General features: G+C 41.5%; 1 protein-coding gene across 28 annotated transcripts in view; it reads left to right on the top strand.

The window, feature by feature from the left end:
- The window catches only part of DLG2 (discs large MAGUK scaffold protein 2), a 2233668-nt gene that overhangs the window by 1944578 nt on the left and 264135 nt on the right, over positions 1 to 24955 (top strand). The window contains exon 1 of one of the 28 annotated variants that reach the window (XM_070457206.1): positions 21218 to 21237. The exons of the other annotated variants lie outside the window; for them this stretch is intronic. The gene's annotated coding sequence lies outside the window, so the exon portion shown is untranslated. Of the gene's footprint in view, positions 1 to 21217; positions 21238 to 24955 lie in introns of those variants that run through there. 28 annotated transcript variants of the gene reach the window in all.

Consider the following 24955-nt stretch of genomic DNA (forward strand, 5'->3'; position numbering starts at 1 on the left):
TTTTTTTTTTAGAAAAAATTTTTAAATGTTTATTTATTTGGTTGCTCTGAGTCTTAGTTGAGGCATGTGAGATCTATCTTCATGGCAGCACACAGGATATTTTAGTTGCAGCACGTGAGAACTCTAAGTTAAAGCATGTGGGATCTAGTTCCCTGACCAGGGATAGAACCAGGCTTCCTGCTTTGGGAGCTCAGAGTCTTAGCCACTGGACCACCAGGGAAGTCCCAACAATTTGTTCTTATCATGTTCAGGATTCCTTCTCTTATCACTACCTCCTGTCTGGAGAACTTTATCAAACATTCTCTTAGGGTAGATCTTTTTAAAGCTGGGCTTCCCTTGTAGCTCAGTTGGTTAAAGAATCTGCCTGCAGCGCAGGAGTCTGCCTCCAATGCAGGAGACCCAAGCTCGATTCCTGGGTTGGGAAGATCCCCTGGAGAAGGAAATGGCAGCCCACTCCAGTATTCTTGCCTGGGAGATCCCATGCACAGAGGAGCTTGACAGGCTACAGGCTTGGGGTCGCAAGCGTCAGCCACAACCGACCGACTAAACCGCAAAACTCCACTCCCTGCATCGTCTTCTGGCACTCAGATGCCATGAATGTTAGGTCTTTTGTTAGAGCCCCGTGTCTCTGAAGGCAGTGTATTTTGTTGTTTATTTTGTTTCATTTTTCTGGTCTATTTATCTCAATTGTTCAGAGTGAATAGTTTCTACTGTTTTTTTTTAATCCCTTTATTTGGGTATGATTGACATACAGAAAGCTGTAGATAGTTAATATATACAACTTGATGTGAATTTCTATTGTTTTATCTTCAAGTTTACCTTGAAGTTTATCTTCAGGTTACCTGTCTCCGCATTCTGTGACTGAGCTTGTTTACTGAGCTTTTAAATTTCAGTCATTGTATTTTTTAGTTCTAAAAATTTCACTCAGTTTTTCTGTCTTCTGTTTCTTGGCTGAGACTTCCTATTTTTTTCATTTGTTTCAAGCATGTTTGTAATTGCTTAGTGAAGCAATGCAGCTCAGGGAAGTTCAGCAGTTACTTTCAATCCTAGCCAGAAATTTTGAACATTTGTATCATATCAGTGTTGCTGCTGCTGCTGCTAAGTCGCTTCAGTCGTGTCCAACTCTGTGCAACCCCATAGACGGCAGCCCACCAGGCTCCCCCATCCCTGGGATTCTCCAGGCAAGAACACTGGAGTGGGTTGCCGTCTCCTTCTCCAGTGCATGAAGTGTTAGCGTCTGTTAATGGCCTTTTCTCATTCAGAGATCTTCCTGGTTCTTTGGAAGATGAGGGATTTTGTCTTCATGTGATTGAAACCTGGATATTTGGGGATATTGTAAGACTCAGGATCTTACTTAAAAGTTTGTGTTTCAGTAATCTATAAAGATTCTATAATTCCTTTTGACCAGACCCACAGAAACCAGTGGGGCACACTCCAGTCCCATCTGCTTTGTGAAACTCCTTTTCTTTCTTCAAGTTTCCTCCAGTCCTTAAATGTAAGAGAGAGACCCTGACTGAAAGACTTAGTGAAAGTGATGGCAGCAGCCCAGATGCTGAACATAGCAAGGCTCGACTGCTGACTTTTTAGAGAAAAGGTTAACATGAAGAGAAGCGCTGCTCCTTTTTCCCCGACGTGTGCACCATCTCGTGAACTCCCTGAGCTGTCCTCACTCCCAGCACTTTGGCGCTTACACTACAAACAGTGGGTGAGTTTTAAGTGACTTTGAGCAGGACTTATGTATTAAAATCTACCCTGATAGCAGTAAGGAGAGTGGATCAGAATAAAGGAAGGGAGTGACTGTGAGAGACGATGAAGACACATCACAGTGCAGCTAGACAAGTTCTCAGGAGGCTTGACAGGACTTGGTAAATAATAGGGGATGCTCAAGCACCTGGGTGGATGGAGAACCTCTGAGCAGAGCAGAAAGTGATGACACCTTTAGTGACACCTGCTGACTTAGAATCCTGTCCTTTGTACAGAATATAGCTTCCGGGTCGTATCTCCACTTTAAGGAAATTTCAAAGTTTTTTGCCCAAACCATTTAAGAAAACACAGCCGGGCTTCCCTGGTGGTCCAGTGGTTAGGAATCCGCATTGCAACGCAGGGGTACCAGTTCCATCCCTGGTCTGGGAAGAACCCCACGTGTCTTGGGGCAACTAAGCCCATGCACAACAACTATTAAGCCCACGCTCTGAAGCCTGCGAGCTGTGACTCCTGCGGCCCGTGTGCCCCTGAGCCTGTGGTCCACAGCGAGAGGAGCCAGCACAGTGCGACAAGATAGTAGCTCCCACTCACCCCATCTAGCGAAGTCCATACAGAGCAACAAAGCCCCAGCACAGCCAAAATAAGTGAATATTTTTTTAAAAAAAAAAAGAAAACAAGTCAACCCAGCTGGACTGTCCTAGACAGGTCCATTTTGTGTGGACAATAATGCCAGGGGCCCCCATGTGACTGATGTGTGCATTTAGGGACAACCCCTAAAAATAAGCATGCCCTCTTAAAATGCAACAACTGGGTGGGGGGGAGTCTTAGCTTTATACTGCATATCACATCATTCCTAGGCAACCTAAATCAGTAAATTATAGTATTAATGTGGACAGTAAATAGTTTGCTAATGTAGGTTTTGGTAAATATTGTAATGTTTGCTGGCTGGGGTTAAAGAGCAGAAGTATATAATTTATGATGGTGTATGTTTAAGCCCCCCTGGAAAACACAGACTGTGGAATCTGGACTTGATATGAACCTCCTTTTCTCACAGAAGAATTAGGAGGAAGAGAATTGGTATCATCACCAACTCTTTTTCATAAGTTACTCAATATCCTCCAGTCATTCCTTTTTCTATCTTCCTCTGGGGGGGCCTGGGAACAGAGGTAATAGAGCAAAGGGGGATAGACATGGGATGAAAGAAGGAAAAAAGGAAGATTTTATAGGACAGCATCACAGGAAGAATAAGAAAAGAATGGGAAACTGTAAGTGAAGAAGAAAACCTCAGGAACCAATTCAGTTCACCTAGACCTTTTAAGAGGTTTACCATGTGTCTAACAGAAGATAAATTTAGCACCAGTGGGTAGACATTATGGAAGTAGATGTCAGTTCAAAATAAACAATTTTCTTATCTATAGAATTATTCAAAAACAGGAAGAACTGTCCTGAATCATAATGTGTGTGTGTGTGTGCGCACTCAGTCACGTCCAACTGTTTTCGACCCCAAGGATTGCCAGCTCCTTTGTCCATCGAATTTTCCAGACAAGAATCCTGGAGCAGGTTGCCATTTCCTTCTCCAGAGGATCTTCCTGACCCAGGGATCATATCTGTGTCTCTTACATCTCCTGCATTGGCAGGCAGATTCTTTTACTACTGCACCACCAGGGAAACCCACCTATCATAGTGAGGTGCATATAACTTAACTACGAAAATGGGAGTGTTTCAGAGGAGACCATTATGTTGGATCTAAATTGACTATTTGACCTCTAAGTAGGAAACCATTTCAAACAAAAGACACTGAACATAGTTTTTGTTCAAAATAGAGCTTCTATCAATAACCATGCCCTTCCATGGTTAAAGAACTGAAATTACAGACACTAGCCTCATCACTTCTCCTGGTCTCTTCTGCCTATACCATTAACACAAAAAATGGAAGAAAGATGGAAGAGGTGCAGAGAGGTCCAGAGAGGCAAGAAGCTTCCAGAGATGAGCCAACTGGAGTCCTCAAAGGATAACTGTGAAAAGGCCAGTTCCAGTTCAGTCGCTCAGTCGTGTCCAACTCTTTGTGACCCCATAGAGTGCAGCATGCCAGGCATCCCTATCCATTGCCAACTCCCAGAGTTTGCTCAAACTCATGTCCATAGAGTCAGTGATGCCATCCAACCGTCTCATACTCTGTCGTCCTCTTCTCTTCCTACCTTCAATCTTTCCCAGCATCAGCGTCTTTTCCAATGAGTCAGTTCTTCACATCAGGTGACCGAAATATTGGAGTTTCAGCTTCAGCATCAATCCTTCCAATGAATATTCAGGACTGATTTTCTTTAGGATTGACTAATTTTATCTCCTTGCAGTCCAAGGGACTCTCAAGAGTCTTTTTCAACACCACAGTTCAAAAGCATCAATTCTTCGGCACTCAGCTTCTTTATACTCCAGCTCTCACATCCATACGCGACTACCAGAAAAACCATAGCTTTGACTAGATGGACTTTTGTTGGCAAAGTAATGTCTCTGCTTTTTAATATGCTGTCTAGGTTGGTCATGGCTTTTTTTCCAAGGAGCAAGCGTCTTTTAATTTCATAGCTGCAGTCACCATCTGCAGTGATTTTGGAGCCCCCCAAAATAAAGTCTGTCACTGTTTCCATTGTTTCCCCATCTATTTGCCATGAAGTGATGGGACCAGATGCCATGATCTTAGTTTTCTGAATGTTGAGTTTTAACTCAACTTTTTCACTCTCCTCTTTCATCAAGAGGTTCTTTAGTTCTTCTTCGTTTTCTGCCATTAGGGTGGTATCTGCGTATGTGAGGTTATTGATATTTCTCCCGGCAATCCTGATTCTAGCTTGTGCTTCATCCAGCCCGGCATTTCTCATGATGTACTCTGCATATAAGTTAAATAAGCAGGGGGACAATATATAGCCTTGATGTACTCCTTTCCTAATTTGGAACCAGCCTGTTGTTCCATGTCCAGTTCTAACTGTTGCTTCTTGACCTGCATACAGATTTCTCAGGAGGCAGGTCGGGTGGTCTGGTATTCCCATCTCTTTCAGAATTTTCCACAGTTTGTTGTGATCCATACAGTCAAAGGCTTTGGCATAGTCAGTAAAGCAGAAATAGATGTTTTTCTGGAGCCCTCTTGCTTTTCTTATGATCCAGCAGATGTTGGCAATTTGATCTCTGGTTCCTCTGCCTTTTCTAAATCCAGCTTGAACTTCTGGAAGTTCATGGTTCATATAATGTTGAAGCCTGTCTTGGAGAATTTTGAGCATTACTTTGCTAGCATGTGAGCTGAGTGCAATTGTGTGGTAGTTTGAACATTCTTTAGCATTGTTTTTCTTGGGGATTGGAATGAAAACTAACCTTTTCCAGGGTCAAGGACAAGAAAAGAAAGACCTCTCTACGAGCCCTTGACATATTGCTTAACCACTTATGTGGATATATTTGAGAGTGCCGTTTTGTAGAATACCAGAGCTTAAAGATCATGAAGTTTGGTTTCTAGAAATTATCTATAGACAGTATTTCCTTGGTGATCCAGTAGCTAAGACTCTGTGCTCCCAATTCAGGGGGCTCAGGTTCAATCCCTGGTCAGGGACCTAGATCTCACATGCTGCAACTAAGACCCACCACAGCCAAATAAATAAATAAATATATACATTTTAAAAGTTTAGATAAGGTCATGAGGATGGGAGCTTCATAATGGGATTAGTGCCTTTATGCAATGAGACACCAGAGAATTTTTTCTTTCTCTCTCTATACATATACACACACTGAGGGAAAAGTGTGTGAGCATGAAGTGAGTAGGCAGCTGTCTGCAAGCCAGAAAGAGAACTCTCAGCAGAACCCAACCGTGATGGCACTCTGATCTTGAACCTCCTCTAGCTCCCAGAACTGGGAGAAAATACATTTCTGTTGGTTAAGCCACTCAGTTTATGGCATTTTGTATGCAGCCTGAGCAAACCGGTACAGGTCAGTACTATTACTATTCCCTTTTCACATGAAGAAACTGAGGAACAGAGAGGTATCTCGCTCAAGACAGGACACTAATGACTTGAAGAGCTAGGATCCAAATCCAGGCAGGCTGCATCCAGAGCCTTTACTCTTTACCACGCTCACCTGCTACCAACTTGTAATATCAGTACATTTGTACTTACCACCTTTAGTTTCCCAAGTCATTTCAAGAACTAGTTTAATTATTCTTCACAACACTGTCCTATTTTTGAAGAAGAGAAAATTGGCAACTAAGTGAAACAGCCAAGGAGAAAACTCCAGGGAGCAAGAGAACCAAGAATAGATTAAATGCAGCTAGTAATTTTCTGAACTGAGATTGTGTGAATGTCATGAGATCATGTATATCCACCACCTAGAGTGATGCCTGATATAAAGGAAATCTAAATCCATTTAAAAAAATATTTATTTACTTGACTGTGTCGGGTCATTGTTTGCAGTGCAGGGGTTCTTCAGCTGTGGTGTGCGGCGTGTGGGATCTTAGATCCCTGACCGGGGATCCAACCAGAGTTCCCTGCATTGGAAGGCAGGTTCCTAACCACTGGACCACCAGGGAAGTCCCTAAATTACATTACTGGATATCAAATAAATGGATCAAAATGTGATTTGGAACCTCAGAGTCACAGCAATGCTAGGTAGTTCAGTTCAGTCCAGTTCAGTCGCTCAGTCGTGTCCAACTCTTTGCGACCCCATGGACTGCAGCATGCCAGGCTTCCCTGTCCATCACCAACTGCCAGAGCTTACTCAAACTCATGTCCATCAAGTCAGTGATGCCATCCAACCATCTCAGCCTCTGTCATCCCCTTCTCCTCCTGCCTTCAATCTTTCCCAACATCAGGGTCTTTTCCAATGAGTCAGCTCTTCTCATCAGGTGACCGAAGTATTGGAGTTTCAGCTTCAGCATCAGTCCTTCCAATGAATATTCAGGACTGATTTCCTTTAGGATGGACTGGTTGGATCTCCTTGCTTTCCAAGGGATTCTCAAGAATCTTCTCCAACACAGTTCAAAAGCATCAATTCTTTGGCACTCAGCTTTCTTTATAGTCCATCTCTGACATCCATACATGACTACTGGAAAAACCATAGCTTTGACTAGACAGACCTTTGTTGGCAAAGTAATGTCTCTGCTTTATAATATGCTATCTAGGTCGGTCATAGCTTTTCTTCCAAGGAGCAAGTATCTGTCTTCCAAGGAGCAAGCATCTACCTAGCAATGCTAGGTAGAATAAACTTTTATTCCTAACCATGAGTTTATTTATTAATTTATTCATTGTTTTATAGTTTATTTAACAATTATGTAGAGGGGTTGACTATGGATCAAGCACACAGTTCTATTTGTTATCCTTTTACAATTGGTATTCCAAGACAGTGCACTTTGAAATACCTTGCCACTAGATATACTGGTACTTGAAATGCATCTTAAGTAGGTAAGATGCATCTTTGAGATTCAAGAGAAAGAGAGATAAAAGCATAGAGGAGAGGAGAGGAGAAAGACTTACACCATTAACAAAGCATGGTGTAAAATAATAGAATCAATAAATATAAAAGTTCATTTCTCAACAAATCTTCTCACCAATTTTTGTCTGATTAATTTAATTTCTTTGGCTCCAACTGTTTTTTCTTCATGAGAATTAGTATTTTGGGTGGGAAATTATAGGAGTATAGTGAAAAGCAGTTTCATAAATAATTCTTCTGATATAAGAGTTGTATTAACTTTATTCCAGCCCCACACCTAAATCTGGGAGGCAGTGAATCTTTCCCAGCATCTCTGTAGCCTCTTTCTTCTAAATCTTGTTCTAAATCCCATTCTGAAGAGGCATTGCTTACATGGCCTCATCTGTTTATTTACTTTCATCCAAGCAGATCTGGCTTGGGGGACCCTATAGTGTGGTCCATCATTTGATTGCAATATGAGATTTTGCACTGGTATTTTATTTCACCTAATAAAATGATGTTTGTAGATGGACTGTTTTGCTTTTTGAGTTATGTAGATATCATGGAATTGTACCACCCACAGTGTCCCAAATTCCAACACACACAGATGCTCAATAAATTGAACACCACTATCTATAGAGAAGTAATTAGCCAGCATCAAGTTGCACTGGATTCACTTTATTGCTCTCTGATCTACCCTTAAATTGTTGACTTTTCTGTACATCATGAGTTAAAGCTATTTTTCAAATTTGGATACTTTTTTTTCTTTTTTTTTTTTAGAGCAATACTCTAGCTTACCTGCCTAGAGAAGAAATGGGCACTTAACAGAACAGCCATATTTTCAAAAATAGATGAAGTAAAAACAGAGCAACAAATCACACACGCAGTTGATTTCTGTTGCTGGGATGTTTCAGCCTTTCTGTTTTATTTATTAACCTGTGCTGTCTGCAGAGAGAAATAGGACCTTTGAGAGAACCATTGAAAACTGTAAAGTCAAATGCCAGTCGGACAAGTAAATAGCCAGTCTTACCAAGAAAAGAGGGTCCAAAATTTCTGTATCTAGAAAAGACTTCTGTGTCAGAAAATACCTTTCAGAACAGGTGCAGAAAGCTGCCAAACTTGGTAAGACCATTTGGCTAACTAGTGAGTATGTAGAGTTTTAGGAATAATAATAATAACATTAGTATTATATAGTATTCTGTTCCTTTTTGAGCACACTGAGAGACAGAAAATTTCAGTCATCTGGCTCAGGGTGCATGCCAAACAGTGGAAGATCTGCGTCTTGAACTTAAGCAGTTTGCCTCAAGCCTTTGATCTTAACAAATACACTCTGCTGCTCCTTCTGTGAAAATCAGGATCTCAGAGTGGCAGAGACTGGAGTTATTAAAATAACACTGTTTAGCATGAACCATATGAAAGTGCCAATATCTGAAGGCTTTTGACCTAACAATTCTGTAGTTTTATATTGTTCAACCTCATAGTAAGTAAAACAAATGACTAAGCACATACTTGGAAGACTTCTGTGTTCTGGGCCGTGTCTGGAGTCTGAGTGATTTGATGGCAGCGAGAGAGAATCTGGAGAGCAGAGCTATTATCCAAGTACCTTTGCTAATCTTGACTAGTCAGTTCATATCCATGGGCCTCAGTCTTTTCATCTGTAAAATGGGTGAATCTCAGATTTTTTTTAGACTTCAGTCCACTTTGTCCAAAAACAACCTATGTCTCATTTGTCCCAATCACTCTCAATTTCCAGTGGCAAACAAAGCCGCTGGGGGATGAAGAATGTGACTGTAAAAGCAAATCGTGGGGGTGGGGGGGATTATGTTTACATATGCTTTAGCAAGAGGGATATGTTTATCCCTGTTTAAAGATGATTTATCTTTGCGTATACATGTATCTTGCAGCCTAAGGATTGGGAAATGTTAGAACAAAATACACTTAATGCAAATGTTGTATCACTAAGGGTTAACAAAATTGCAAATAGAAGAGATACTGATAAAACTATACAATTAAAAGCAAGAGTAGTACTAAGTCACAATGATGACAAACTCAAGAAAACACTGAGGATGCAGCGACTTTTTCAAAAAAAGCTATTTGCCCTACAATTTCAGAATTTCCATCTCTGCCTGTGCAGTAGAAGCTGTGTGACATAGCCAAACACCATATGGCAGCTAGCCCTCCTGGAGGAGTGCCAAACTAAAGTGCTTAATAAACTCTCATAATGCACTAATTTGAGTACCAAATTAATGGTCCTTAATAATTCACTCAGCAGTTACTGGTCAGCATCTCTTGGTAGAATGTGAAAATGAATACATATGAAATTGCAAATGAACCAAAAAGAGTACTTATGTGGCGTAATTGTTATGACCTCATCTTTCCTTCCTAACTCCAGTCAACCAGTATTGATATCCAACCCTTTAAAGCCTCAGTTCACAATGAGAAATCACTTGGAGAAGGAAATGCCCACCCACTCCAGTATTCTTGCCTGGAGAACTCCATGGACAGAGGAGCCTGGCAGGCCTTGAGGAGCCTTGGAGATGCCAAGCGTCAGACACGACTGAGCGACTGACACTTTTCACTTTCACTTACTCTAAAACTCAGGACGCACATATACAAAGTCACCCCCTTACTTTGGTGCAGTTTGAGCCCTTATGCCATGGTGCCAGGACAAGCCGTGGACTAGAGGCTCATACCTGGGCCAAATTCTGTGCACCCTTGGGATGCCCTACGAGTGTGTGTATGACAAATATACATAAATCTATTAATACAGATACATAACCACACACAGTACCCACAGTTAGAAAACCAAAATTTAGATTTTTATGAAACAACACTCTTACTATGTGCAATACCCTTTGATATGTCCGAAAGTGTGAAAGTGAGAGTTGCTCAGTCGTGTCCAACTCTTTGTGACCCCATGGACTATATAGTCCCTGGGATTCTCCAGGCTAGAATACTGCAGTGGGTAGCCTTCCCCTTCTCCAGGGGATTTTCCCAACCCAGGGGTCAAACCCAGCTCTCCTGCATCGCAGGCAGATTCTTTACCAGCTGAGCCACAAGGGAAGCCCAAGAATACTGGAGTCAGTAGCCTATCCCTTCTCCAACGGATCTTTCCAACCCAGGAATTGAACCAGGGTCTCCTGCATTGCAGGCGGATCTTTACCAACTGAGCTATGAGGGAAGCCATTGATATGTCTACTCTTTTTTAAAAGAAAAATATTGATCGTGATATACTAAGTGGATTTCACAACTCCGAGAAGGATTGTGATTTGCAATTTGAAAACCCCTACTGTTACAGAATACTGTCCAGATATGAGTTCACCTCCACAGAAAGTGTAGAAGCTTCTTATTCTTCTGTCTTAGAGACACAGAAATAAGATCTTCTCTCTTTAAAAACAAACAAATAAAGGCACATTTGGAATTTCCTTGGATGATTGGGTCTGAAACTGTGAGTTGTAAGAGAGATGAGGAAACTGGGGATAGTTAGCCTGAAGGAAAGAAGTAATGGCAGTGGAAGGAGAGAAAGGAGCTAAGAGAGTAAACAGCAGGTCTCCAAAGTCTGAGTAGCTCCCAGGGTAACCAGATGTTGGAGGGACCAGGCATTTAGCTGACTCCCAGGAATGGATAGTTATACAATCAGCCAGAGTAATTATTGAGTACCAGCTACTTACCAGCTTCTGTGCTAAAGATGGCAAGTAGAAAAATAATAGCAACTCCAGTCAGGTTATCTTTATGCAGAGAAATTCTGCTTTTCTAATAAGATGAGTATGGTATGTAGGCCTGATGGCTATAAAACAAATCTGTAGAGATAATGATCAACAGTATCAAGAGATACGGTTTTGTGACTCGTATAGCCCCTTGTTTACCAAGGTTGCCATCTGATGTCAATTTCTTAATAGTTAAGCATTCGCTTCCTTGTAGAAAGTGGTTCAGTTATGGAGAAGCAGATGCCCTCAGAAGGCGGGCTGCAAGCTTACCAACTCGGCCAAAACTCGTCCCAAGGCAGCAACTCCCCCATTCTGCTCCCCAGATGAAACATGAAACTGTCAAGGAGCTTCCAAATGAACTTTTAAAAAGCCATTTTTAGAATTCTAGCTTTAGGAAAACTTTTCCCGAGAAAAATCATTAAGCTTTCCTTTTATTTTAGATTATTCAGTTTGCAGAAAAGCACACACGATAATGAATACGTGGTGTGGTGTGGCATTAGTCGCTCAATCATGTCTGAGTCTTTGTGACCCCGTGGACTGTAGCCTGCCAGGCTCCTCTGGCCATGGACTTCTCCAGGCAAGGATACTGGAGCAGGTTCCCATTTGCTCCTCCAAATGAGCACATTAGTCTTCTCAGTTTCTCACCAGCAGTGCAGTCTCGACTTCACTACCTTTGGACTCTTCAGCAGCCTCTTTTAAACTCGGAAGTAAATCCATTAGAAGCTGTGATCCCCCATCAATACGCCGTATTGAAACTTCAATGTTAAAGCTCGTTGGAGGTGATCTGTGTGGGTTTATTATTAATATATTGAAGCTAAAGCAAGACATATTTTGGCTCAATATAAAACGAATTTTCTAAGTGTAAGAGCTACCTTAGTAGGTAAGAAGTTCCCCAGTGGGTGAGACGTTCAAGAATAGCTGAAAGTCACCTGATAACCTGGTGGACTAAAAGGAGAGATGTAACACAAAATTATTCCTTAGCTCTCTACCAACCTTAAGATTGTTGTTGTTGCTGAGTTGCTTAATCATGTCTGATTCTTTGCAATACCATGAACTGCAGTCCTCCAGGCTCCTCTGTCCTTCACTATCTCCCAGAGTTTGTTCAAATTCATGTCCATTGCGTGAGTGGTGCTATCTAACCATCTCATTCTCTGCTGCCCCCTTCTCCTTTTGCCTTCAATCTTTCCCAGCATCAGGGTCTTTTCCTGAGACAGACTGTTTCAATTAAGTGGTGACTTCACCAGAAAAGAACTTTCTATAGCTGCCTTCTGAAATCATATCCCCAAATGCAAAATTATTTTCTCCTTAAATGATGTATTTTTTAAAAATTGGTTAGGTCTAAATTAATCAGTAAGTATCATTTGGTCTCTTCTGACAATAGAGCCACAGCCCAGCAAAATCATATGATTAATAATAAGTTACTACTAATAACAACAATAATGACTGCCAATAATTTCGAATAAAAAATACTAATAATAGCAGTAATTATTCTTAAATAGCTAATATTTACTGACTATTGTGTGACAAACACTGCACTAAGTACTTTAATGACACTAATTTAGTGATTACCTAGTAAGTATAACTCTTATTCTCATTGAGTGGAGAAGAAAATTTCATATGTTGTGAAGACTATATAACTCAGGCACTCAGATGAGGCAGAACCATACTGTCAAGTCACTGAGTATACTAACTCTAGAGAATTAACTCATAACCACTAGCCTATATGTAATAAAAATTATGTAGGTGTTTCTGACCCTTGTTAGGATGTTTTGTCATTAAATTATTAGGGAAAATCATATACATCATAGCTTAAACATCCATTCTTAAAATCTGAAATACTGTATCACAAATTTTCAACAATGGGGCAATGTTATGTAATTTATAGTATACCTACTCAATAAAGTTTTAAAGAATCGTTAAAATGCTCTGGACAAAGACCTGTTAACACACAGGAAAACGTGTGCACTTACAGCATTTGAAATAGTAAAGCACAAATTTTTTTGTGCGGTGTGATCTCAACTTTGTTTAAAAAAAGTTCATAGAAGGAAATAATCATAAGTTTGACCTATTTTGTTCTATTTTTTCTCTTCCTTTTTTCTATAATGAATCTGTGCCATTTCTGCAATTAAAAAAAAGTTTGTTTTGTTTTATTTGGAGTTCTAAAAAGCAATTTAATTCTCAGACACAAGTTGCAAGGTTTCTGATCTGACATTATGGTATATAAAGTATCATGCTCTCTTTTTTTAATGAAGATATATTTAAATCTATGTAAAATCCTAAAAGATGATGCTGTTAAAGTCTGACACTCAATATGTCAGCAAATTTGGAAAACTTGGCAGTGGCCACAGGATTGGAAAAGGTCAGTTTTCATTCCAATCCCAAAGAAAGGCAATGCCAAAGAATGTTCAAACGGCTACACAGTTGCACTCATTTCACATGCTACCTAGGTAATGCTTAAAATCCTTCAAGCTAGGCTTCAACAGTACCTGAACTGAAAACTTCCAGATGTACAAGCTGGATTTAGAAAAGGCAGAGGAACCAAAGACCAAATTGCCAACATCCATTGGATCATAGCAAAAGCAAGTGAATTCCAGGAAAATATCTACTTCTGCTTCATTGATTACGATAAAGCCTTTGATTGTGTGGATCACAGAAAACTGTGGAAAATTCTTTGGAATACCAAGACACTTTGACCTGCCTCCTGAGAAACTTATATTAGGTCAAGAAGAAACAGAACTGGACATGGAACAACGGACTGGTTCAAAATTGGGAAAGGAGTACATCAAGGCTATATGTTGTCACCATGCTTATTTAACTTATATGTAGAATACATCATGGGAAATGCTGGGCTGGATGAAGTGCAAGCTGGAATCAAGATTGCTGGGAGAAATATCAATAATCTCAGATATGCAGATGATACCACCCTTATGGCAGAAAATGAAGAGGAACAAAAGAGCCTCTTGATGAAAGTGAAAGAGGAGAGTGAAAAAGCTGCCTTAAAACTCAACATCCAAAAACCTAAGATCATGGCATCTATTTGCATCACTTCATGGCAAATAGATGGGGGAAAAAACGGAAACTGTGACAGACTTTATTTTCTTGGGCTCCAAAATCACTGCAGACAGTGGCTGCAGACATAAAATTAAGAGATGCTTGCTCCTTAGAAGGAAAGCAGTGACAAACCCAGACAGCATGTTAAAAAGGAGAGACTTTGCTGACAAAGGTCTATATTGTCAAAGCTTTGGTTTTTCCAGTAGTCAGGTACAAATGTGAGAACTGGACCATAAAGAAGGCTGAGTGCCAAAGAACTGATGCTTTTGAACTGTGGTGTTGGAGAAGACTCTTGAGAGTCCCTTGGACAGCAAGGAGATCAACTCAGTCAATCCAAAAGGAACTCAACCCTGAATATTCATTGGAAGGACTGATGCTGAAGCTGAAGATCCAGTACTTTGGCCACCTGATACAAAAAGACAATGATGCTGAGAAGGATTGAAGGCAGTAGGAGAAGGGGACAACAGAGGATGAGATAGTTGGATGGCATCACCAAGTCAATGGACATGAGTTTGAGCAAGCTCTGGGAGATAATGAAGGACAGGGAAGCCTGGCAGGCTACAGTCCATGGGGTGGCAAAGAGTTGGACATGACTTAGTGACTGAACAACAAATATTTAAATATTCATATGTTCATTTAGCAGTAAGTGAATCTGTGTAGGAATGGGCAACTTAGCTTCACTGCAGAACACCCAATTATTAAGGTGCTTAAAGTTTGCTGATTCTACTTTGCCCAGAATGGAGTATGAAGGCTCAAAAGCTCCACAGAATTGACTCTTGCTGAGTTCCTTTATCAGTATCATTGAGAAAGATGATCCTGTATTTTTCAGCTCACAGAGAATTGTGAAGATTGGTTGGGCTGGTTTAAAGGACTTAATGCAAAGTGATGTGCTATATAATCAATTTTGACAAATCCTTCTAAGTGTAAACTGTCCCTAGGCCCCAGGTTGTCATGCCCAACTTCTGGGGCTAAGGAACAGTAATTCCTGTATATGGAAGCATGATTAACCTGGGGAGGATTGGGGTGTTTCTTTTTCAGGAAAGCTTGGGCTGTCTGTCCCATGCAGATGTCATTACTGTTTGACACATATTTTTGGAAAACTCTACCTACCTTTGTTGTAGATTCGTTAATTGTCACTTAAATGCCCCATGAAACTTATGTCTAATAAGATCCCCTTTTCTTTTTTGGCTTTGGATTTGAATGGAAATTACCCAGCATTAGACGTTGGCTTCCCTTGTGGCTCAGCTGGTCAAGAATTTGCCTGCAATGTGGGAGACTTGGGTTCGATCCCTGGGTTGGGAAGACCCCTGGAGAAGAGAAAGGCTACCCACTCCAGTATTCTGGCCTAGAGAATTCCATGGACCGTATAGTCCATGGGGTCTCAAAGAGTCGGACACGACTGAGTGCCTTTGACTTTCACTTTCAGACTTGTATTTAGAATCACTTTCAGAATAATTTTTTTTTTTTTTTTTGCTCTCCCACATGGCATGCGGGATCTCAGTTCCATATGCCCTGCAGTGAAAGCTCAGATTCCTAATAACTGAACCACCAAGGAATTTCCAAAATTAACTATTAATATTACCCTTTATAGCATTCTGTGAACAGGACTAGGGCAAAACTTCAGCAGAATTCAAGTCTTCAAACTTTGTCTGCTATGCATTTGATGCACAAGAAAGATATGATTATACATCCCTCTCCTGGGTGGAAATATTCCTAACCTACCATTGTCTCCAATAATTTATTCAGAGATCTTCACAGTATAGTAACCTGGCAGCTAGCTACCTACCTAGAAGTTACAATGGTTATCCTTATATCATAGAAGGAAAGAACCAAAATCAGGGCAACAGTGTTCTACTGGCCTTGACTTATACCTGGGCAAAGTAAATCTGTAGCACTACTTTGCCATCATGGATATATAAGCCCTGAAGTCCCTGCTCAGTTCAGTTTTAAAGTGGAGGAACCAGACAGGCTCCCAGAAACTAAATCTGTTTCATGAAGGAGGAGTCTGTGATTTAGGCTTAAGCCAAGGGTGTTGGCTTTATGACATAGGTCATTACCGAAAGTAAGGTAAGGGATGGCTTCTTGCCCAAGAGCTGTCAGATGTGTTCATGGATTTGTGCTGAGTCTTTCATGATTCAGTAGAACCAGGCCATTAGAAATGCTACCCTGGATCTTAACAGTGGTATGTGCGTGGTCAGTCACTCAGTCATGTCTGGCTCTTTGTGACCCCATGGACTAAAAACCCCTCTGACCATGGTATGTCCCAGGTAGGAATGCTGGCCAATTCCTTCTCCAGGAGATCTTCCCAACCCAGAGATTGATCCCATGTCTCCTGCATTAGCAGGTAGATTCTTTACCACTGAGCCACCCAGGAAGCCCCTTAATAGTGATACTTACAGCAAAACATGGACCCAAAATATTTCAGGCCCATGTGAGAACTATTGGAATAAGAGGTGTGTAGAAGGTGTGGTGAGAATAGCAGGGTGGTCATTAATTCAGTTTGTGAAGTTCAGGAGGATTCCCAGGGGCGGCAGTGTTTGAAGGTGTGTTAGAAGAATGAATGGAGTTGGTGGACAAAAAGGAAAGAAGAGCTATCTGTGCAGAGTCACTAGTTCTCCAGGAAGAAGACAGTGAAAAGAGAAGCTGTCAGGAGAGCAAGTCTGTGGAAGGAGTGGCTTGCTTCACTAAGATGTGAGCTTTATGCTGTAGTGGATGAGGTGCCAGCAAAAGACTTTAATGAAGGAGAGGCGACATGGGTTGACCATTTTAGAAAGAGCTCTGTGACAGCTGGTGTGGCTAATTCATTGACAGAAGGTAAGTTGAGAGGGAGGGAACCAGTTTAGAGAGAACCTCATTCATGTCAATGATAGTGGTGACAAAGAGGGACACAGACATTCTAGAGAGATGGTTTGGAGGTAGGATTGAGGGGATTGATTAATATCTCATCAGATATGGAATCAAGGTTTGAGGCTGAAGTTTCTAACATGTTATGACATGAAGGAAAATGTCCTCTGAAATCCATGATTTTGTCTGAAATCTCAAAACTATAGTATGAGATCTACTGTGTAGTAGGTTTGTGGCATCTGACATTTGTACTAAATTTTTAACTTTCTGGAGCACTTCCTCTTGTTTGATCTCATTAAATATGCATTTTGACAGATGAGAAGACTACGCGTAAATGATGTGACTAAAAGCATTCCATTGGACTTGGCTGGGGTGAGACTAGAATCAAGTCTCCAGGCTCCCTAGTCTTGAGCTTTAAATCAAATCTCGAATCTGATAGTCTTGCATTCTGTGCCCCTCACCCTTTTTTTCTCTTTTGCATAGAAGATAGTAGAATTAGAAAGACTTGTTGACTCAAGGAGGAGGCTGGACATTTTGGAAAAGCTACAAAGAAATCTTGGGAGCTTTTCGGGAGGACGCGGCAGCCAGCAGATGGGCAAAGGGCAGCAAGTGACAGTGAGCATTCCAGGCCTTCCAGATGTCAGTGTTTTCATTGCTCAGAGTACAAATGTACCCTGAAGTGTTAGTTTCCCTGTAAACCTCATCCCTGCAAACCAGATGAGCCCTGGGAAGTGGGGAACGGAAGTGGGGAGGGACCACTGCTAATGGCTAAGAATGACAGGGACAGTAGCCTCTACTCAGGATGGTCCCTGAGCCCCTCAAGTCTGTTCGGAGGGTCCTGTGTGGCCTATTAATGAGCATTACACTCAAAATTCATCCCCACACAATCTCAAACAGGGAATAAGTAGATTTGTTGATCACGGTGGGTGAGGTTGTCTGTGCAGAGGCTATAGAATAAACTCATTCAAAAATAGTACAGCCACTATGGAGAACAGTGTGGAGATTCCTTAAAAAAAAGCTGGAAATAGAACTGCCATATGACCCAGCAATCCCACTCTTGGGCATATACACCGAGGAAACCAGAATTGAAAGAGACACATGTACCCCAGTGTTCACTGCAGCACTATTTACAATAGCTAGGACATGGCGGCAACCTAGATGTCCATCAGCAGATGAATGGATAAGGGAGTTGTCATACATAAACACAATGGAATGTTACTCAGGTATGAAAAAGAACCCATCTGAGTCAGTTCTAATTACGTGGATGAAACTGGAGCCTATTGTACAGAGTGAAGTAAGTCTGAAAGAGAAACACCAATAGAGTATTTCAGTTCAGTTCAGTCACTCAGTCGTGTCCGACTCTTTGCAACCCCATGGATTGCGGCACGCCAAGCTTCCCTGCCCTCCATATTAATGCATATATATGGAATTTAGAAAGATGGTAATGACGAACCTATATGCAAGACAGCAGAAGAGACACAGATGCAAAGAACAGACTTTTGGACTCTGTGGGAGAAGGCCAGAGTGGGACGATTTGAGAGAATAGCATTGAAACATGTATATTACCATATGTAAAACAGATGACCAGTGCAAGTTCAATGCATGAAGCAGAACACTCAAAGCTGGTGCTCTGGGACAACACAGAGGGATGGGGTGGGGAGGGAGGTGGGAGTGGGGTTCAGGATGGGGGAGACACATGTACACCCATGGCTGATTCATGTCCATGTATGGCAAAAACCACAACGATATTGTAAAGTAATTAGCCTCCAATTAAAATAATTTAAAAAAGAATAAATTCATTCAATACATACACAGCCATGTGTAAGATAGTTAGTAGCAACCTGCTCTATAGTACAAAGAGCTCAGTTCCGTGCTCTGGGGTAGGATGGGGATGGGGTTGGGAGGGAGGGGATATGTGTACACCTGTGGCTGATTCACTCATTACAGCAGAAACTAACTCAACGTTGTAAAGCAGTTATACTCAAATAAAAATAAATAAATAAACCCTTTCAGCTTGAAAGTGGAGTCTCAACCCTACTGAGCAGAGGAAACGGAGAGTCTTGGTCCCTGCAGACCAGAATCTATTAGAAATAATAATTTTGCAATGGTGGGAGAGTCATTTTGCAATTATCTCCTGTCCATGTTGGTGATTGGGAAGAGGCAAAACACCTGTCTTAGGCAAGGTAGACATTTGAGGGCAGGAAGAGACTTTTCATCTGTAGGAGTTACTGTCTGTTTTGGAAGCCAAAACAGACAATGTTTTAGGATACCTGGAGAGAAAGAGGAAGAGGATTCTTGATGAAAACTCCTCTATGCACTGTTATCTTTTAGGCAGTTGTGGTCTTTCTCACAGGATTTGCAACAGCTACCTTTGCACGTGGAAGTGATCAGCTTCCACTCGTAAGTGACTTGCCTTGGAAATGGTGATCAAAGAATGGTACTTAATAGAGACACATTCCGTGATTGTACAGCCCCCATCCTTCTGGGGGTTTCGTTGATTATCTGTCTCTGTGTGGACTCCTAGCTCCAGCCTCAGGGACGCACCTGATTTTAGTGTGTTCCTTTGTCATCTAGAACTATGGTTGACAGTCAATACTAATTAAAAAAAAAAAAAAAGAAAAGTATCGCTTTTAAGGAAAATTTTTTTCTAAAAATAACTTTTTATTTTGTACTGGAGGATGCAGACTGTGCTAAGTTGCTTCAGCTGTGTTGGACTATTTGCAACCCGATGGATTGTGGCCCCCCAGCCTCCTCTGTTCATGGGATTCTCCAGGCAAGAATACTGGAGTGGGTTGCCAGGCTCTCCTCCAGAGTGGCCAATTAACAATATTGTAAAATTTCAGGTAGACAGCAAAGGGACTCGCCATAAATATACATGTAGTTTTTTCTTCTTTTTACTTTTTATCCTAATATTTTCATGTGGGGAGGGAGAGGAGTCCATAGAGAAAAATATACTTTTATGCCCAGAGGTGTGCTTTAAACAGACCTTATTGTTTCATTGTATGACCCAACCTAAAACTTCCAGATTCCCACAACTTTCAAGCCCATCAAGGCAGCCATTCCATCAAGACCAGTTCGAAGTGTCAATGATAATCTCATTTTATGAAAACCACTTTGGACATTTAAAAAAATCTCCAAGCAGTTGAGCCAATTCAACCCCTTAGTTCTGTTTTCCCAGTGATAATTTGTTTCTGAACATGCTTTCAACTGATTTTTTAAATAAAACATTTACACTGAAATGACTCCCCATCTTAGGTGAGTTTGATTGATTTCTATTAGAGTTAAAAAAAAATCATAGGATTTCTGAGCCTGTGCACTCTTAGTTTGATAAATGAAGTAACAGGGATAAAGGGTAGGTGGTTACCATGGTGACCACAACATCTGATTTCAGTAGCAACGGATAGGGCAAAGTAACAGTACCATACTAAGCTGAATTGTAATGATGATCAATAGTTGAGAGAGGAAATTTAAATGTCTAGGCTCTACTTAGCAACAGATCAGTCAATCAATATATGAATAGCAGTATCTACACCTTAGCTTCATATGCATGTACCGTACAGATCAAAACAGAAAGAAAATTGCAGCCTATGTGAAAATTAAGAGTCCCTAAGCAGATTTGGAAAATACTTTAGGAGAAAATAAAAATCATTCTAATTTCCAAATTTTAACTATTCATCCTCAGGATATCAGGATAAGTTTAAACTACATTGCCATTAGAAGATTTTAAGGTTTAAAAGAAATGAAAAGAGTTGTTGATCTTTCAGGCTGAGGGGACCTAGTTTCTCGACTTGGAGTTGCCACACAAAAAGATAAACTTAGAAGTTTGGCATCCCTAAACCATCCCTTTTTGAATACTCTTCCTGCCTAAAGGCTGATGTAAGCAGGCACTTCCTGGCCTGGGGGAGCCGGCAGATTCCAGCCTGCCAGCTGAAGAATTAACTCTACAGTGTGAATAACTTTGTTTACTCACTTCTGCATTTTAAAAGAAGATACCGACTAGCACTTCAGTATTGGAATTCCAAATACCAGTGGCCAAGCTGGATGGTGGGATGGGACTGGGGGTTAAGAAGTCTTCCGGGCTCCCTCAGCAGACTCCCCGGGCAGGCGTCCACGTCCACCACCTTTCCAGCGCTAAGGCATTTTTTAGATGAGAAGAGAAAAAAGAAAGAGAGAGAGGTGAGTGAAACAGTCAACATCTGGAAAATGATTTGTAACTGCTTTAAAAAGGGTGGATGGGGAAAGTAATCCCATCTCTTAAATTGGCCCTTTTGTGTTGCAAAGCATCTCAAACTAGCTCTGCCACTAGCCTGAGCAGGCGGCCCCACCTGCTTCACTCCTCAGAGGATTTGGCCCCAACTCAAGAGCGTCAGGAGTGTGTGCTGACGGGCGGAGTTGATACACCGTAGAGTCAGCCAGGAAGAGGGGAGCAGAGCTGACTTTGGAGAGCAGTTGCCTGCTATGCTGAAAACCTCTGGAAACTGGCTAAGGAGCTGTGGTGAGAACCGTGCGGCTTTTCTCAGACCCATTTCTCTTGAGAGACCAGTGGGGAATCGTGGCCAGGGCTCTGAAAAGAGGACAGCGGAGGCCCCTCCCCTCTCCCTTCCTAGAGCTGCAACGCCTGCCTTTTCTTAGCACCCACTGCTTGCAGCCATCTCCTCAAGGCTGTTCTGTTTTCTCGTCTGTTGCTGTCTGTGTTCTGGGGGAACAAGAATCAGTAAATTTTTCTCTCCCTCCGCCTCAGTGCCACCCCTGAACCACACTCCACTAGTCTGATTCACCACTGGCCTCCTCATAATAAATCTGCCTCATGTGAGCAGTTGACGGTTGATACTGTGTACCAGAGAGAGATTTAGGAATGTGAAATTCTTGTGGCTGACTTAAATGGGTTCCAGAAATGCCTGGATCTACACTGATTTCAGATCAGATATGTGATGTATGCAAGTTCTGTTCAAATAGCCAGAGTCTGCTGACAGAATGGTTCTAATGCCGGGAGGGAGGTGGGCTTACAGGTCTGAAAGAAACAAGAGACGCAGGGGCTGAAATCCCACTTTTAAGCCATGTAACCTTGGGAAACCAGTGAACTTTCTGCCTTCAGTTTTCTCAGTTGTAAAATGGGAATGACATTACTTACCTTGTAAGATTGAAAAATTAGTTGTATAGGTCTAGAGGACAGGGACCATAATCACCTTATTTAGGGGGTTAAACATCCAGAGAAAGTCATTTATTTACACTCTTAACTTTAGTAGTTAAGAATGTCAGCTCAGATCATTCTGCCTGCTTTCAGATCATAGCTCCCTCATGGTTTGCTGAAGTGGATTGAATAACAGATACCTGTTTCCACATCTGTAAAATGGTAATACTAACAACAAATATTTCATGGATCTGTGAGGATTTAAAGAAGCAATGCTTCATATATCAGGTTGGCCAAAAGGTTTATTCAGTTTAAAAGAAAAAAAAACAAAAACCTGAATGAACCTTTTGGGCAAGCCAGTAGAAGCGCCTCAGCAGAGTTCAGTTGGTGCTCTGTGATGACCTGGAAATGTGGAATGGGGAGGCTGGGAGGGAGGCTCTAGAGGGAGGGGATATATGCATGCATGTGAGCTGTGCAGCAGAAGCTAACACACATGGTAAAGCAACTGTATTCAAACAACAACAACAAAAGAAACAAACAAGCTCCTCAGTACTATGCCTAGCACACAGCAGTCAGTAATTGTTGGCTGTTGATATTATGAGGCAGAAATCTGACTGTGGAGCTAGACAACTGGCCTCCCTAGACTAAGTTTCCAGGTGGCGCTAGTAGTAAAGAACCTGCCTGCCAATGCAGGAGGGGTTCCATCCCTGGGGCAGGGAAGAACCCCTGGAGGAGGAAATGGCAACCTACTCCATATTCTCGCCTGGAGCATCCATCCCATGGATGGAGGAACCTGATGGGCTATGGTCCATAGGGTCACAAAGAGTTGGACATGATTGAAGCGCACACCCGAGACTAAATTGACCTAATTTTTTAAAAATTTGACTGCAGAGGCTGGATGAGATGAGTCCTAAGGAGCCTCTACCTCTTACCAGTTGTGTGACTGGGAGTATCCACGTGCCTATAACGTAGACTTACATCTTCCTTGGTAGGGGCCATACATTGAAAATTCATACATTTTATGATGGAAAAATACAACCCAACATAACATACATTTTGGACTTAAAAATCATAGCCAGTGCCTAAAACCAGATGTGTCATTTCATATATTCCTGTGACTTGATTTCCTGAAGAATGTATTTTTGCATCCTTAGATTCTACTTTGCATGTTCATAGCTTTGAAAATTTGCATCCAAACACTTTGCACTGGTTTTAAGAGATTTATTCACACAGGTTGGCTGAGAATGACACTTGGTAGCATTTTCAGTTTCTGGATTATTTTTGAGAAGGAACCTTAACCTGTATCTCTGCATTCTGCTGTCAGTTAATATGTATCTGCCATTATATTTGAGCTGTTGGCAGCCAGTTTAAAAACCAGCCCAGAGTCACTCCTCACTGGGCCTCTGGGCAGGATGTAGATTTGCTGGGCTGGGGGATTTGCATTCTCTTCAGACTGGGAGTACCCCCTCCCAACATTTCCTTTGTATTTTATTCTTTCCATATTCAATGCCCGCCCCCTTACTATTTAGCTTCCTACAATTCCTCTGTAAATCCCTAATGGGTGCTCTGAGCTAAGCCAACACCCTCATTAAACAGAACAATTAATCACAGGTTTTCAGAATTAATTTGTTTGATTAAGACCACCAAGAGGGCAGGGACTGTGTTTTCTGATGCCTGGCACATAATAGAGGCAGTTTTCGCTTTTGCATCATAGGCAGAGATCATAGAGATGAGATCTTAATAATCAATGGGGAAAAAGTACCATTGGCTAAGATATTGAGCAAGCAGCTTTTCTATGCCTTAGTGAGTTGTCACACAGTCCTTTCTAGCTTTGGATCAGCTTCCAACCTTTTATCCCTTGTACTTCAATGTTATGAAATATCTCTGGGAGTTCTTTTAATGTGCAGTTTTTTGCCAGTATTATTTCCTCTGGGACATCTTCATCCTTTCATCCCAACTACTTTCTTCGTTCATGTTCCTAAGTTTGCCTTTGGTCAAGTTCCCCTGACTGTGTATCTGGTTTTTCTCAAAGGGTAGCAGTGTCAATATTCCCACGATCAGCTATGGCTTCTAAAAGTCCACTGTTCCACTTGAATTTCACTTACAGCATTATCAATTTTTGTTTCTTTGCTGTACTTCAATCTTCGTTGGCAAATTCCCTCTTTGCATTACCCATTTCTGTAAAATGTTGTGTGGGTTTACCACCAGAAGATGAGGAAGCAAAACAACTACATGCTTTGCTGTCTGTATGTGAACTGAACAATAGGTCTGAAGTGACCCATTCCCAACAGACTTTGAAAGAACTGACCCAATAAGTCTCGGGGAACATAATGTGCACTTGTTACTATTAGTGACTGTTGACCAGAGAGCTAGTAGCAAGTTTATACTTTACTTACTCACAGTTAATATACTATGGTAACTGAAATTTGAATCTTGTTGTTAGGGAACTGCTGTTCCTTAATTAAGCCATAGTAATTGAAATTCATGCATGTTGGAACCACACAAATAAAAAACTGCCCATAGATGGTTGCTTAATAATAAATATCTGTTGAATGAATGAACATACTCATGCATTCACACTGATCTCAGTTTTACAGTCTGAGTGTCCTTTTAGCCTTGCCCATAACTATTTCCCTTCTCTTCCTTCCTGGACATAATAAAATACCCAAAGTGTTAGCTGCTCTTTGCAGCTAATGAACTGTAGCCTGCCAGGCTCCTCTGTCTATGGAATTTCCCAAGCAAGAATACTGGACTCAGTAGCCATTCCCTTTTCCAGGGGGTCTTCCCAACCCAAGTATCACACCCAGGTCTCCTGCATTGCAGGCAGATTCTTTTCTGCCTTAGCCACCAGGGAAACCCTAAGTAGTAGGTAAAAACATGTCTACTAAAAACTAGCTTTGAACAAGTCATTAAACTCTTGGGTCTCATGTGCTAAAGGCCCAGTTACTTATTAAAATTCTTCCTGATTGGGACTTCCCAGGCAGTTCAGTGGTTAAGACTCCTTGCTTCCACAGCAGGGGGTGTGGGTTCAGTCCCTGGCTGGGGAACCAAGATCCTGCATGCCATGCTGCATGGCACAGCC

This window comes from Odocoileus virginianus, chromosome 28 (genome assembly GCF_023699985.2).
Source record: "Odocoileus virginianus isolate 20LAN1187 ecotype Illinois chromosome 28, Ovbor_1.2, whole genome shotgun sequence".
Lineage (NCBI taxonomy): Eukaryota > Metazoa > Chordata > Mammalia > Artiodactyla > Cervidae > Odocoileus > Odocoileus virginianus.